The sequence below is a fragment of the Emys orbicularis genome, chromosome 2, assembly GCF_028017835.1.
Source record: "Emys orbicularis isolate rEmyOrb1 chromosome 2, rEmyOrb1.hap1, whole genome shotgun sequence".
Taxonomy (NCBI): Eukaryota; Metazoa; Chordata; order Testudines; family Emydidae; genus Emys; species Emys orbicularis.
The window spans coordinates 163258804-163272542 of NC_088684.1; positions in this window are offsets into that span (position 1 = coordinate 163258804).

The window sequence follows — 13739 nt, forward strand, 5'->3', positions numbered from 1 at the left end:
AAAACTAACACGCCTTGCCTGGCTGTTTACTTACAAGTTTGAAATATGAGAGACTTGTTCAGAAAGATTTGGAGAGCCTGGATTGATGTCTGGTCCCTGTCAGTCCCAAAAGCGAACAACCCCCAAAACAAAGAGCACAAACAAAAGCCTTCCCCCCCCACCGAGATTTGAAAGTATCCTGTCCCCTTATTGGTCCTTTGGGTCAGGTGTCAGCCAGGTTACCTGAGCTTCTTAACCCTTTACAGGTAAAAGGATTTTTGGAGTCTCTGGCCAGGAGGGATTTTATAGTATTGTACCCAGGAGGGCTGTTACCCTTCCCTTTATAGTTATGACAACATCTAATTTGGGCTTTCATGTTTTATGCATGAGGAATTCTTAGAAAAATGGGGGGGAAATGGTGGGTGCTGAGCACCCACCGGCAGCCCCCCTTAAAGCCCGCCTTTCTCCCCAGTGCCTCCCAGGAGCCAGTGGGCACGCCGATCAGTGCCTCCCCCTCCCTCCCTGTGCCTTCTGCCTGCCGTGATCAGCTGTTTCACAGCGTGTAGCAGGCTCTAGGGGGAAGGGGGAGGAGTGAGGACGTGGTGCGCTTGGGGGAGGGGGCAGAATAGGGCAGGAAAAGGTGGGGAAGAGGCAGGGCGGGAAGAGGCGGGGTGGGTGGGGACTTGTGGGAATGGGTGGAGTGGGGGGAGTCTGGGACAGAGCCAGGGGTCGAGCACCCCCCGGCACATTGGAAAGTTGATGCCTGAGCTCTGAATTACTACAGAGAACTCTGTCCCAGGTATCTGCCTGGCAGGTCTTGCCCACATGCTCAGGGTCTAACTGATTGCCATATTTGGGACTGAGAAGGAATTTTCCACTGGGTCAGATTGGCAGAGACCCTAGGAGGTTTTTGCCTTCCTCTGCAGCATCCGGCATGGGTCTCTTGCTGGTGTAAACTAGTGTAAATTGTGAATTTTCTGTAACTTGTCTTGAAACCATAATTTGAGGACTTCAGTGACTCAGCCAGAAGTTATGGGTATATTACAAGAGTGGGTGGATGAAGTTCTGTGGCCTGCAGACTAGATGGTCACAATGGTCCATTCTGACCTTAAAGTCTATGAATCTTTGAGGTGGCCCTGGCAGGGCCCCACTGCGGAGGCACACAGAGCAGTCAGAGCAGGGCGCACAAGATGCAGGCAGGGAGGTGGCTCTGCACTCTGAGGTATCCCTTTGTGCATGTTCCAGCCCACAACGGTTATTCAGTGGGCAGATTGACTGACAGCTTTAAAGTGTCACCAACCTTCTATTCTTCTATTCTTTTCCCAGTCACGTCTTGAGTGGCAGTACAGCCTACAGCTCCCCCTACTGCCACAACCTCCACTTACTCCCAGCCACAGACCACGAGCCATTTTTGACATGCCAGGCAAAGCCGCATACCACCACTGGTGCCACCTCCATCTTCCCCTGCCACTTTTGGAGGCCATCTCGCTTTCTTTGCCCACACCTGGAACAAGATCACCACAGACAGTTGGGTCCTGGAGATTATCCATCAGGGATACTCCACAGAGTTTCTTTCCTTCCCTCTTCACATTGAAACCACCTTGCTGATCCCCCTCCAGGGACCACTGTCATCAATGGATTCTTCAACAAGAGGCAGAATCCCTTTTACACTAGTGGGTGATAGAACACAACCCACCTCAGTACCAAGGGAAAGGGTCCAACTCTCCATATTTCCTAATCCCCAAGAAAGACGGAGGGTGGAGATCCATCCTGGGCCTTTGGCAACTCAACATCTTTAGTTGAAAGCTGAAATTCAGGATGTGTATGATGGCATCTATAATCCCCTGCCTTCAGGAGGGGATGTGGTTTGTGCCTCTTGACAGGAAGGCTGCATATTTCCATATAGATATTCACCCATCCCACAGGAAATTCCTGCACTTCACAGTTGGCCAAAAGCACTACCAGCATCTCCCCTTAGGACTTGTTATGGCACAGGGTATTTTTGTTGTAATGGAAGCCCAGATGTGACACCCAGGGCTATACAATGTTTCCATACCTGGATGACATGTGCCATGATCTGCCTGTCCATTAAGGTGGTATTCTTGGTGGCCATCACTTTGGCCAGAAAGGTCAGTGAGCTAGGAGCCATGATGGCAGACTCCTCTTATACAGTATTACACAAAGAGAAGGTTTCCCTTAAGTTACACCTCAAATTCCTTCCCAAGATTGTTTCTGAGTTCCATATCAATCAATTAATACACTTACCGGTATTCTTCCCGAAATCCCATGCTTCTTCCAGAGACAGGAGACTTCACTGCCTTGATGTCAGGTGTGCCCTGGCATTCTACCTGCAAAGAACCTATCCCATTAGAAAATCTCTGAGAGTTTGTTGCCATAGCAGAAAGATTGCATGGGCAAGGAATATCCTCACAGAAGATTTCTAAGGGAATGTTGGGTTGTATCTTAGAATGCTACAAAATAGTAAAACTTCCACCTCTTGGGGATATTACAGCTGACTCCACAGGGGCACAGGACATTTGTAGAGCAGCACCTTGGAGTTCTGTCCACACTTTCACCACACTCTAAACTCCAACTCAAGCTGCAACTGTGGATGCAGCAATAGGGATGGTTTTCTGCCAGCTTCCTCGCACCCTCCTCTACTCTGGACTCCGGTAAGAAGAGGAACTGGAGAGGTGTCAACCTCTACTGCCTCTTATACTCTCTGTCAGGAGCATGAGGGAAGCTATAGTGCATGTGCAGGTCAATGGATACTGCTTTGAAGAATCTCCGGACTCGGGCGCATGGCTCACATGGATACCCGACGTGTGGAATACAGATAGGGACCACACATCTCAAAGAACCTCCAGGTACAGTAAATAACCTCCATTCTTCCCTGCCCAGTCTGAGACAGTGCCAGACACCTTGCAAAAATAATCATCCAGGGATCTCAGGGGGATGCTGCCAGAAACAGAAACCCAACAAAGTTTCAGCTTTATTACTGAGATGAAGGATGACTGCTAGCTAAGGCTCTCCAGCATCACCACAGGCAATGGGGCTGAATGAAATGCTGGAGTCACCAGCAGAAGTAAGACAAGGATGCTATACCTCTGACTTCAATCAGCCTCGTTGCTGGATCAGCTGCCAGCTTTGCTGCCTTCTCTTTCTAGAACAGTCTCTCTTTCCTATTTACAATTCTCTGTAGCTACCTCTACTGGGAATTAATATTTGGGAGGATGGTCATATTGTTATTGGTATTTCTGTTCCTTCACAGCCTCTGGGGGACCTCTGGAGATGCTTTTCCTTTCCCTAAAGGGAGTACCCACTTAAATGCTAGAGCAGTTTGGCTCCATCAGATATTGGTTGGGTCTGGCCCTGTGAGTTGAGGTTATGGAAACTAGGTGGGCAAGGATTTGTACTGAGCTCTGTGGACTAGGAGGAATTCAGCACATTTTTTGGTGAAGCTGAATTAATCAGAGCAGGTGAGATTTACCAATTAGTCAAGAGCTCATAAAAAAGAGTGGGCACAGATTTGGGGCACAGATTTTCATGGGTACTTAGGCACCTAAAGATGCCAATCAGCAACAAATCGGATTTTCAAACGCCTATTAAGCACAGTAGGTACATAACTCCAACTGCAATCAATAGGACTTACGTGCCTAACTTGGTTGGAGGGGATGTTGAAAATTCCATTAAGTGCCTATCTGCATCTTTAGACATGTAAATACCTTTGAAAATCTGGCCTTGAGAGACACAGATAATCTGTGTAGGAAAAAGACTGCAAGGGGGAAACTCTCCACAGCTCAGAAAGGGCTGTCAGGTGGTATGTGAGTCACCTAATTGTGTACTTATTTGGGTTTGAATTTTATGTGCCCGTAGCAAGTGCTTGCTGGCCACCCAAATGCTGAGGGGATGAGAATGGATCAAAATTCTGTTCTCATTAAAATTCCACAACTGCAAAGCCATGCTTATTTGAGTGATAGTGTGTGGGCAGAATGCTGAGCCCATGCAGAGCTCCATTGAAGCCAGTGGGCTTTATCTGAGGTGGTAGTGTGCCTGGACACTATTGATGAGAGGGTAGGGACCTAACTTTGTAACCCATTCACAGAAAAGTTTATTTGCTTGTGACAATGACTCTTGGCTAAGCTACAGCCTTCATTGCTGCTGCCACAGCTGGAGTTACACCAGTGGTGAATTATGGTTCACAATGTTGCCAGTGTAGATTCAACCATATAATTGCTTCTCCATTGCACTCATTGGAAAACCAGTCTTCCTTCACATGCAGATCCTCAGGGTGGAGAAAACTCTGCCATCACTCATCACATCAGTGCACTTCTAATGGGTACACCAGACTCCAATGAATTCCACCGCTCCTGGTTTAAAACAAATATGTAATAAAAATATCCCCCCCCCCCCCAGTATCTACATTACTTCATTTCTGTGATGTAGACATTTAGGGCATGTCTGCACTACAAACAGGGCTGGCCTTACCATGAGCGAACTGAGGTGGCTGCCTCAGGTGCCAGACTGTGGAGGGGCGCCACTAGGACCCAGAGTGTGGAAAATTGTGTCTGCTCTAGATGCACAGAGAGGGTGGAGTGCTGTGCTGGAGGGAGGAGGGCACAAGAGACATAACAGGCAGGCAGGAGAAAAGGTGAGAGGGAATAACAGAAAGTAGCAGGAGCTGTAGGGAGAGAGAGGAGGAGGAGCCTCTTATGTACCTCTCTAGCACCCCCAGGAGCCTGGACTGATTGACACCAGCTTCTCAGGGAGCTTCCTGTTTCCTGCTGCTTCCCTGAACCCACTTGAGGAGAACAACTGAAGTAGTAGGAGCCAGTTAGGCCCTTAAGATGCTGATATCTTCCCTCACTCAGGCCCTGTTACCAGCCTGCTTATTTTTCCCCTTCAATGGAGTGTTGAGAGCCACTATAGCTGGCACAGAACAGCAGTCATGAATGAAAGAAGAAAACGCCCCTCTGGGGCAGCATTCAGAAAAAGAAAGAAAGCAAAAGAAGCTTTTCTATCTAAGCAGGAAGGAGCTCTCCTGAGATACATAGACACAAATGTTGACGGTGAGCCTTCTGGCCCCAGTGAGGATGTGAGTGGTGAGGAGATACCTGATCTTCCAGTTAGTCAGAGTGCAGGTGACCTGGCAGCTACTGCAGTAACCATATCTCCATCTCAAATGGATGTAACCATGTACATTCCTGAAGAAAAGTGTAGATCAGAGAAGAGTGTGGTGGAGGCATAAGAAACAGCTGCTGCTGAGTTTAGTTCCTTAAGTCTAGATGATCCAGGACTGTGGACCCACTTGAGCAGTAGCCTGAGGGACTTCCTTGTACTGCATGGGCCACAGCAAGTGAAAATTTCCCCAAAGACAATGAAAATAGAAGTTTCCATCCAACACATTACTGGCATGATATCCCCAATGGTGACAAAGTGGAGAGGCCATGGCTTATGTACTCAAAAACCCAGAATGCTGCATACTGTTTTTGTTGCAAACTTTTCCAGTTTAATGTTCAAGCCACACTGGGTTGTACAGGAACAAAGGACTGGAAAAATCTGGCTAGAAATCTGGCATGCCATGAGAAGGCATCAAATCACCAGAGAGCATTCCATAGGTGGAAAGAGCTTGAGATGAGACTAAGGTTAAAGGCCACCATAGATGATCAGCATCAAGAGAAGATTGCATCAGAGTCTCTTTCTGGCAAAATGTTCTGAAAAGGCTCATTGCCATTGTGAGAATGCTTGCTACCCAAAACCTAGCACTGTGTGGCACTTCAGATCAGCTGTATGTGCCAAACTATGGAAATTTCCTTAAAATTGTGGAGCTGATGGCTGAGTTTGATGCTGTACTCCAGGAGCATCTAAGAAGAGTCACCACCCAAGAAATGTACACACACCACTACCTTGGAAAAACAATTCAAAATGAGATCATACAGTTACTGGCAACAAAAGTCAAACAGAAGATTGTGGCAGATCTGAAGTCAGCAAGATATTACTCTGTTATTCTGGACTGCACACCTGATGTCAGCCATATGGAACAAATGACTTTAATGGTGCGGTTTGTAACAACAACAGAACCTAGTGAAAATGTCCCTGCAATGGTGACTGTCAGAGCATTTTCTAGAATTTATTGATGTTGATGATACTACAGGAGCTGGTATGACAAATGTGCTTCTTAGAAAGCTGGAAGATACGGGAATTGCGATAGCTGACGTGAGAGGTCAGGGCTATGATAATGGTGCCAACATGAGAGGAAAGAACAGAGGAGTGCAGACACGGATCCGAGAGTTAAGCCCTCGAGCTTTTTTTGTCCCATGCAGTTCTCATTTACTGAACTTGGTGGTCAGTGATGCAGCATCAGCTTCTAGTGAGGCTGCTGAATTTTTTAATGTAATTCAAAGCATCTATGTATTTTTCTCTGCATCAACTCATCGATGGCAAATTTTGAAGCAACATCTGGGAACATCCTCTCTGACACTGAAACCACTGAGTGTCACACGATGCAAAAGTCAAGTGGAGGCAATAAAGCCTATCAAACACCAAATTGGGAAGATAGATGATGCCATAGTTGCCATTATGGAGGATAATGCTATGACAGGAACTGTTCGTGGGAGAACAGTGGCAGAGGGAAATGGAATCACCAGAAACATACATAACTTCAAATTTCTGTCTGGCTTAGTGTTGTGGCATGACATACTGTTTGAAATAAATGTTGTAAGCAAGAGACTCCAAGGTGTTGACCTTGATATATCTGGAGCAATGGAACAACTGGACAAAGCAAAGTCATACCTACAGTCTTACTGGTCAGATGAGGGATTTCAAAATGCTCTGAAGAGTGCACAGAAGTTGGCAGAGGAACTTCACACTGAAGCTATTTTCCCACCCATTCAAGAATACAAGAGTCACCGAAGAAGAAGACATTTTGATTACGAGGCATGGGATAATCCCATAAGAGACCTCAAAGAACAATTCAAAGTTGAATTCTTTAACCAGGTGCTAGATTGTGCAATACAGTCAGTTGAAGAGCATTTCATGCAGCTCAAGGAACACAGCAGTATATTTGGGATGTTGTATGATATTCCCAAACTCCTCACTATACCTGAAGAAGACCTACACCAGCAATGCAGGGCACTAGAGACAGTGTTGACACTTGATGACATGCGCAATATTGATGCGAGTGATTTAGGTGATGAACTGAAAGCCCTTTCAAGATACATTTCAACAGGATCAACTCCAAAGGTTGTTCTGAAATATATGTGCAGAAATAAGATGACCACCCTCTTTCCAAATGCTTTTGTTGCTCTGCGCATACTTCTAACACTTCCTGTAACAGTTGCCAGTGGAGAACGCAGCTTCTCCAAGCTAAAGTTAATAAAAACACATCTACGGTCCACAATGACACAGGAGAGGCTGGTCAGCCTTGCAATCATCTCAACAGAGCATGAGCTGGCCCAGACTGTGGACCTTCAGCAGGAAGCAGTTCAAACCTTTGCAACCAAGAAGGCACGGAAAGCACCACTTTGATTATTCAAACAGATAAAAATGCCTGTGTTTACTATGCAGACAAGAAAAGTTACATTTACTGTTCAGGTGTTTGAAAGTTAAGTGTTACTTAAAATTTTTGAACAAGGCATTTTAAGTTGTTAGTTCTCCTTTACTGGGGTAAGTAGCAGAGCAGTACCATGAGAGGAGTAGAACAGGAAGAAGGCAGAATTGAGACCTTTCAAAGTTTTGGCCCAAGCAAGAGGGTATGGAGGCATCATTTGAGCTCCCCATCTCAGGTGCCAAAATGTTGTGGGCCGGCCCTGACTACAAACTCGCATCTGCATGGGTGCAACTGCGCCACTGTTGCGCTTCTGGTGAAGATGCTCTAAGCCAATGGGATTGAACTTTCCCATCAGCTTAATCACTCCTGCCTCCACGAGAGGCGGTAGATATGTTGGCGGGAGAAGCTCTCCTGCTGACATAGCACATCTACATGGGGGGTTAAGGTTGGTATAACTACATCGCTCAGGGGTGTGGATTTTTCACACCCCTGGGCAATGTAGCTATACTGAAGTAAGCGTGTAGTATAGCCCTGGCTTTAGCAATTGTGAAAATGTGAGAACTTGGGACTGATTCTCCATTGCCCTGTATGTTATATAGTCATTTACACCAGTGCAAAGTGCGTGTAGCATTTTACACCCACTTTGCACAGGTGTAAGTAACTCTTAAGGTGCAGGTTAAACGAAATCAGGCCCTGGCATCTCCAAAGCAAAGTCTGAGCTTCAGTTTTTGTCACTAAAACTTGGACTGTTCTGTGACAGGGGCCTCCACTCACTGCTAAGCTGGTGCCTCCTCCTGGCCACTCTGGGGATTAGCTCGTGAGGGTGATGCCCCTTCCTGCGGTTGCACACCATCACTCTATCGCTCTCGGTGGTCTGCAATCCCTCTCTCACTCCAGGAACTGCAGCATCCTCGTCATGATTTGGCCCTCCAGCCAGGTCACTCAGTGTTCCCCCCGTCCAGGGTAAAGCCCATTCCCACAGTGACCCAGGCAGTCTTCCAGTTCACTGCCCCACTGGTGCCACTTCCACAGTGGTGGGTAGGGAAAGCCAGGCCCACCCTCTATTCCAGGTTCCAGCTCAGGGACCCTATAACATGCAGTCAAGGTCTGTTCAGTCCCCAACCTTGCTACTTACTCCCTGGGCTGCTTCCTACCCCGACACACACCCTTCTCTGGGGTTTGCCAGCCTCTCTCCTCCCAGAGAGCAACCATGGGCTACTTGTCTCTATAGCCCCCAAACACACCTCCCATCTCCCAGGGAGTGACTGCAGACTGTTTCCTGCAGCCCCCTTCCTGCTATCAGATCCCTGGCTGTTCCCACACAGGAGAGCTTCCCCTAACTAGGGCTTTCCGCTCAGCCTTCAACCTCATCGGTTTATTGGCCCATCTGGACTCCATTAACCCCTTTAGGGCAAGTGTGGGGCAGACACCCCATCACATATATGTATGTCTGAACTGCAGCCTAACATATTAAACCAGCCACCCTGTGCAGAGTCATGGGCCTCTTTTCTGCGCCATCTGTAATGCGGTGAGATTCAGAGTGATTGATAAAAGTCCCAAACCTTCATGTTTAATACAACGACAGTCAATGGACAGCAACTGAAAGTAAGGACTTTCGAAATCTCAACTTTCTATCAACTAGAAAGAGCCTCAGCACTTCCAGTTCCATATTCAATGACTGGTAAGCAGTTATGGCTGCTCTGACACAGTGTGCACTGCTGTAATGACATGCTGCACACATTGCAGGGAAATTACAACCTCGTATGAGGTAAATGAAACTATATTTGTACATTCAAAACCTGTTAATGCAACTACTAAATCTGGGAATTTAAATAAAGGAAGGAAAATTCAAACGTAAAGATTCCCACAGCCACAATAACTTGGACACATTGAATAATATGTAATATCTTAGATTAGCATTGGCGCTATTAAATGTATACCTTGATATGTAAAGTATGTGCAGTGTGGTTGAGTTAATGTTGCTGTGGGAACTGTAACTTTTGGATTTCCTGACTTCTGTGTATTTAAATACTTACCCTTAATGTTGCATTAATGTAGGGTACTGCATTTAATTTCTTTGTATTTTAAAAAATGGCATCTAAGTCACTGACACAATTCTGTGCATGAATGGGCATTCAGCTAGGCTTTCGTTCTGTAGGGTTCCCCCCTGACTAAACTGTTCAGTCTTCTTGTGTTTTTTTCCTAGATGGCAAAGTCATCATGGAGCTATCATCCTTGTTGCCACTCTTAAATATGCAGCTTCCATAGGAGAGAACATACCAGCTGCAAGTCAGCAAAAAATTTTACATTATGTTTTTACATAGAGACGGACTCCTGCCATCCCTTCATTTTAAGTTTAGATTGTTATGGTTGTCTATTCATTCTCCCCCAATAACTGCTGGATGCAGGGAATCTCTAGACTGAAAAGGAAAATAGCTTGAGTATTAAATTTTGCTCTCACATGTATGGATGCAGCTCACATGGACTCCAAAGAGGGTTACACTTGTGGGACTATGAAAAAAATTCAGCCTTGTGTGTTTATCATGCAGTATTGCCATGGGTGTACATGTTACTAAAGCATCAGTTGTGCCACATGATGGGTGAAAAAAGTATTATTAATAAATATAAATAAAACAACCTTAGATTATATAATTCAATAATCTCCAATGATAACCTCATTTAGAGCCAGCTGCAGATGCTCTTACTCACCCTGAGTAATACTTTACTCTGTGGGTGCTCCCATTGAGTTCAGTGGGACCATTTGTGGAATAAGGTACTATGTCACTCTGGGGTTCCACCCAGAGCACTAAGGGATTGTGTCACCGCCTGCCCAATAACCCTGAGTGCTTCTGTGCTGTGCAGAGCCATGACACTAGCAGCCTGCTCACAGCACAATGGCCTCATCCTGCTTTTCACTGGCCTGGTTATTAATTGCAGGATGATACCATCAGCTCTCCAGTCCTGAGTCTCCCCAAACCATCTCCCCTGCAGTGTCCAGTCCCTCTCACTGCACCCTTGCAGAAGTTACCAAGTTTGCTGCCTCCAAAGAGACAGAGCATATGCCAGCCTGGTAGTTTGGCTGATGGTTTTACCCTTCAGTTTGAAACACAGCCCTGATACGGTTTTGTAATAAAACAAGAATAAGTTTATTAACACCGAGCAGATATGTAAATGATAAGTAAGAATAGAAGAGGCAGGTATGGTTACAAGTAAGACAAAACAAAACTTGCTTCCTAGTGACTTAACATCAGCAAGTTACAATCTTTGTCTAAGCAGGTTTTGCACTTATAGTCAGTTTCCAGCTATTCTTGATTCACGAGCCAAGAGGATCCATTTTGCATGAGCTCAAAGGGTGCTCCCCCCCCTTTGTCCTTTGGCTTTTTGCCTCGGCTTATATCTCCCCTGTTCCAAGAGTCTGGAAGGCTTCCTGGGAGTGCAGTCTCCAGCACCTCTTGAGATTAAGTGGACATTTCCCCCCACTTGCTTGCCTGATGGCTTTATTTATCTTACACATAAATGTGCTTTTCATTGTGTTTGGTCCATTGTTCCCTCTAATTTTTTATGTCCATGTGCGGAATGAATTTTGTTATGTGTACCAATAGGGAGGTGATGTGTGGCTAGTGTGGGGCTGAGGGGTTTGGAGTGTGGGAGGGGACACAGGGTTGGGGGAGTGTGGGGGTGAGGACTCTGGTTGGGGATGCGGGTTCTGGGGTGGGGCTGGGAATGAGGGGTTTGGGGTGTGGGAGGGGGCTCAGGGCTGGGGCAGAGGGTTGGGGTTGGGTGTGAGGGCTCCAGCTGGGGTGAAGGCTCTGGAGTGGGTCAGGGATGAGGGGTTTCGGGTGCAGGCTGCCCCGGGGCTGTGGCAGGGAGAAAGGACTCCCACCAGCCCTCTCTCGCTGCAGCAACCCGGGGCCAGGGGAGAGGTGCCTCTCCACGGCCATGGCCCTTGATAGCCTGCTGTGCAGCTTAGAGGGAACTTAGGTTTGGTCTCACCTTGCTTAATTTACACTGAGACACAGGCAAATTGCTGAAACAACATTCCTTTGTCTAGGACAGGCTGTGCTTAGGCACTGCTTGCCAAGCACATTTTAGGAACATATTTCTGGCATGCACCTATAATACACCTATACATCACCCATATGTACTGTGATAGACCCAGACCAGTTGGAAACAGCAGAGTAGCAGAAGGGAGATATACTGGTCACTGGATAAGTAGTTTTCTGTTCCCTGAGTGACCAGAGCAGGGGCTGATCCAGGCTAATAGACCACCTGACTCCAATTAACCTGCTAAGAGTCAGGTGAGGCAGTTAAGCACCTGACTCTAATTAAGGCCCCTCTGATGCTATAAAAGGGCTCACTCCAGTCAAGCCAGGGGGAGCCAGAGGAGAGGAAGTGAGTGTGAGGAGCTGGGAGCAAGAGGCACAAGGAGCCGAGAGTGAGAGGGTGTGCTGCTGGAGGACTGAGGAGCACAAGCGTTATCAGACATCAGGAGGAAGGTCCGGTGGTGAGGACAAAGAAGGTGTTGGGAGGAGGCCATGGGGAAGTAGCCCAGGGAGTTGTGTTATACCAATAGAATAAAAACCAGCAGGATCTTATTAAGAGGGATAAGGCAAAGATGCCACATTTATTGTAAGTATAATGATAAAGCAAAAGATAAAAGTAAACAATGTTGTTTGACTACTTATTCCTATCACTACTTATTCCTTATACACACATATAGATATAGATATAGATATAGATTCATTCACACAATCATTCATTCAAGTTCTGTATAGGTGTTATAGTTGCCAGCCTAGAAGTTGCTCATGTCAAGTTACTGGCCAGGTATCTTGGTCATGAGGATGGAGCCGAGTCTGTGTCAGATGCACCTGATGCTCCTGGAGGCTGGCAGCAGAACCAGAGACTCAAAGTCATCAGTCTTGAGAGTCCATTCTTATAGGATTTCATTCCTATGTTAGTCTATGGGAGCTGTTTCATTTTGCTGTTGCTGACTCAATCAGCAGATGGCACATTCCTGTCCAAAGTGGCACATTCCTGGTGGCTCCACACTGTCCAAAGTTTGTGTTTCTCATCCTTCCAGGTGATGGGGTGGATCCCAGTTTACCCTCTGGGGGTTTTCTGGTCATCCACTTGACATATTCTTCGGCCGATGGATACTCCCTTTCTAGGCTGGCACCTCCCTAACCATTCATGTATATCAAGCATTCATCAGCATACATTCCATATCTTAACCATATTTTAATTTACTGTCTCCACCACTTTCAGGGTGTGTGCTAATTCATTTGAGACTCCCGGCCCTTTAATCACAGAGGGTGGGGGTCTGTCCTAGGAGCTGTTGAATGAAGTGAAAGTCACTTAACGGCTTATAGTGTTTGTTTGCATTGTATCAATTACTTCAAGAACAAAGTCAGTTAACTTGTTTGTAAGTTTTACATAGTAGTAAAGTATCTTTCACAGGATAGATATAGTCAATGGTTTCTACAGACAGTAGCTTACAAGTTTTAACAGAAGACCCAAGAGATTTTTGTACTTGGTGAAACTGTTGGATTTTAAAGTGTGGGGGCCAAATTATGAGGGGGTCACTGTCACTTGGGGGAATCACTGTTAGTACCTTCTTTAATATCCCTACAGTTGTAGCTGTCATGCAGCTGTTACAGGAGGCACTATAGACAGCTGCAGTCCACAGGGCCCTGGGCTGGAACCCGGAGTAGAGGGCGGGCCTGGGTTCCCCCCATACCTCCCAACTCCTGATCAAACACAGGAGGCATTGACATGGACTATAGCTTCTACCAGAGGGGAAGGTCTCTGGACTGTTTCCTGACCCACAGGGTGGATCTGTGAAGTGAGCAAATCCGCCAATAAGCGCAGGACCCACCAAGGTAGAGGAGGAACTTTGTCACAGTACATTACGCAATAATATTAATTACCAGAGTGTTACCAGTTTCCAAATGACACCTTACATGAGCCCTTTTAGATATAGATTATGACTATAGTGAGTTGGGGCAAAGAGTGTGTTAGGCCTGATGAGAATTATGGTATAGTGTGCCCACTGCCAATTGGCATTGAGGGGGTCCCTGGGTCCCATGTACTTCTCAGCCTGAGTATGGGTGGCAGAACTTGACTTTTAGTGGATCAAATGAATGCTGTTCTTATGGAGACTTTAGCTCAATTGTCAGTACTGGTAAGATAACAGGAGTTCCATTTTTATCTG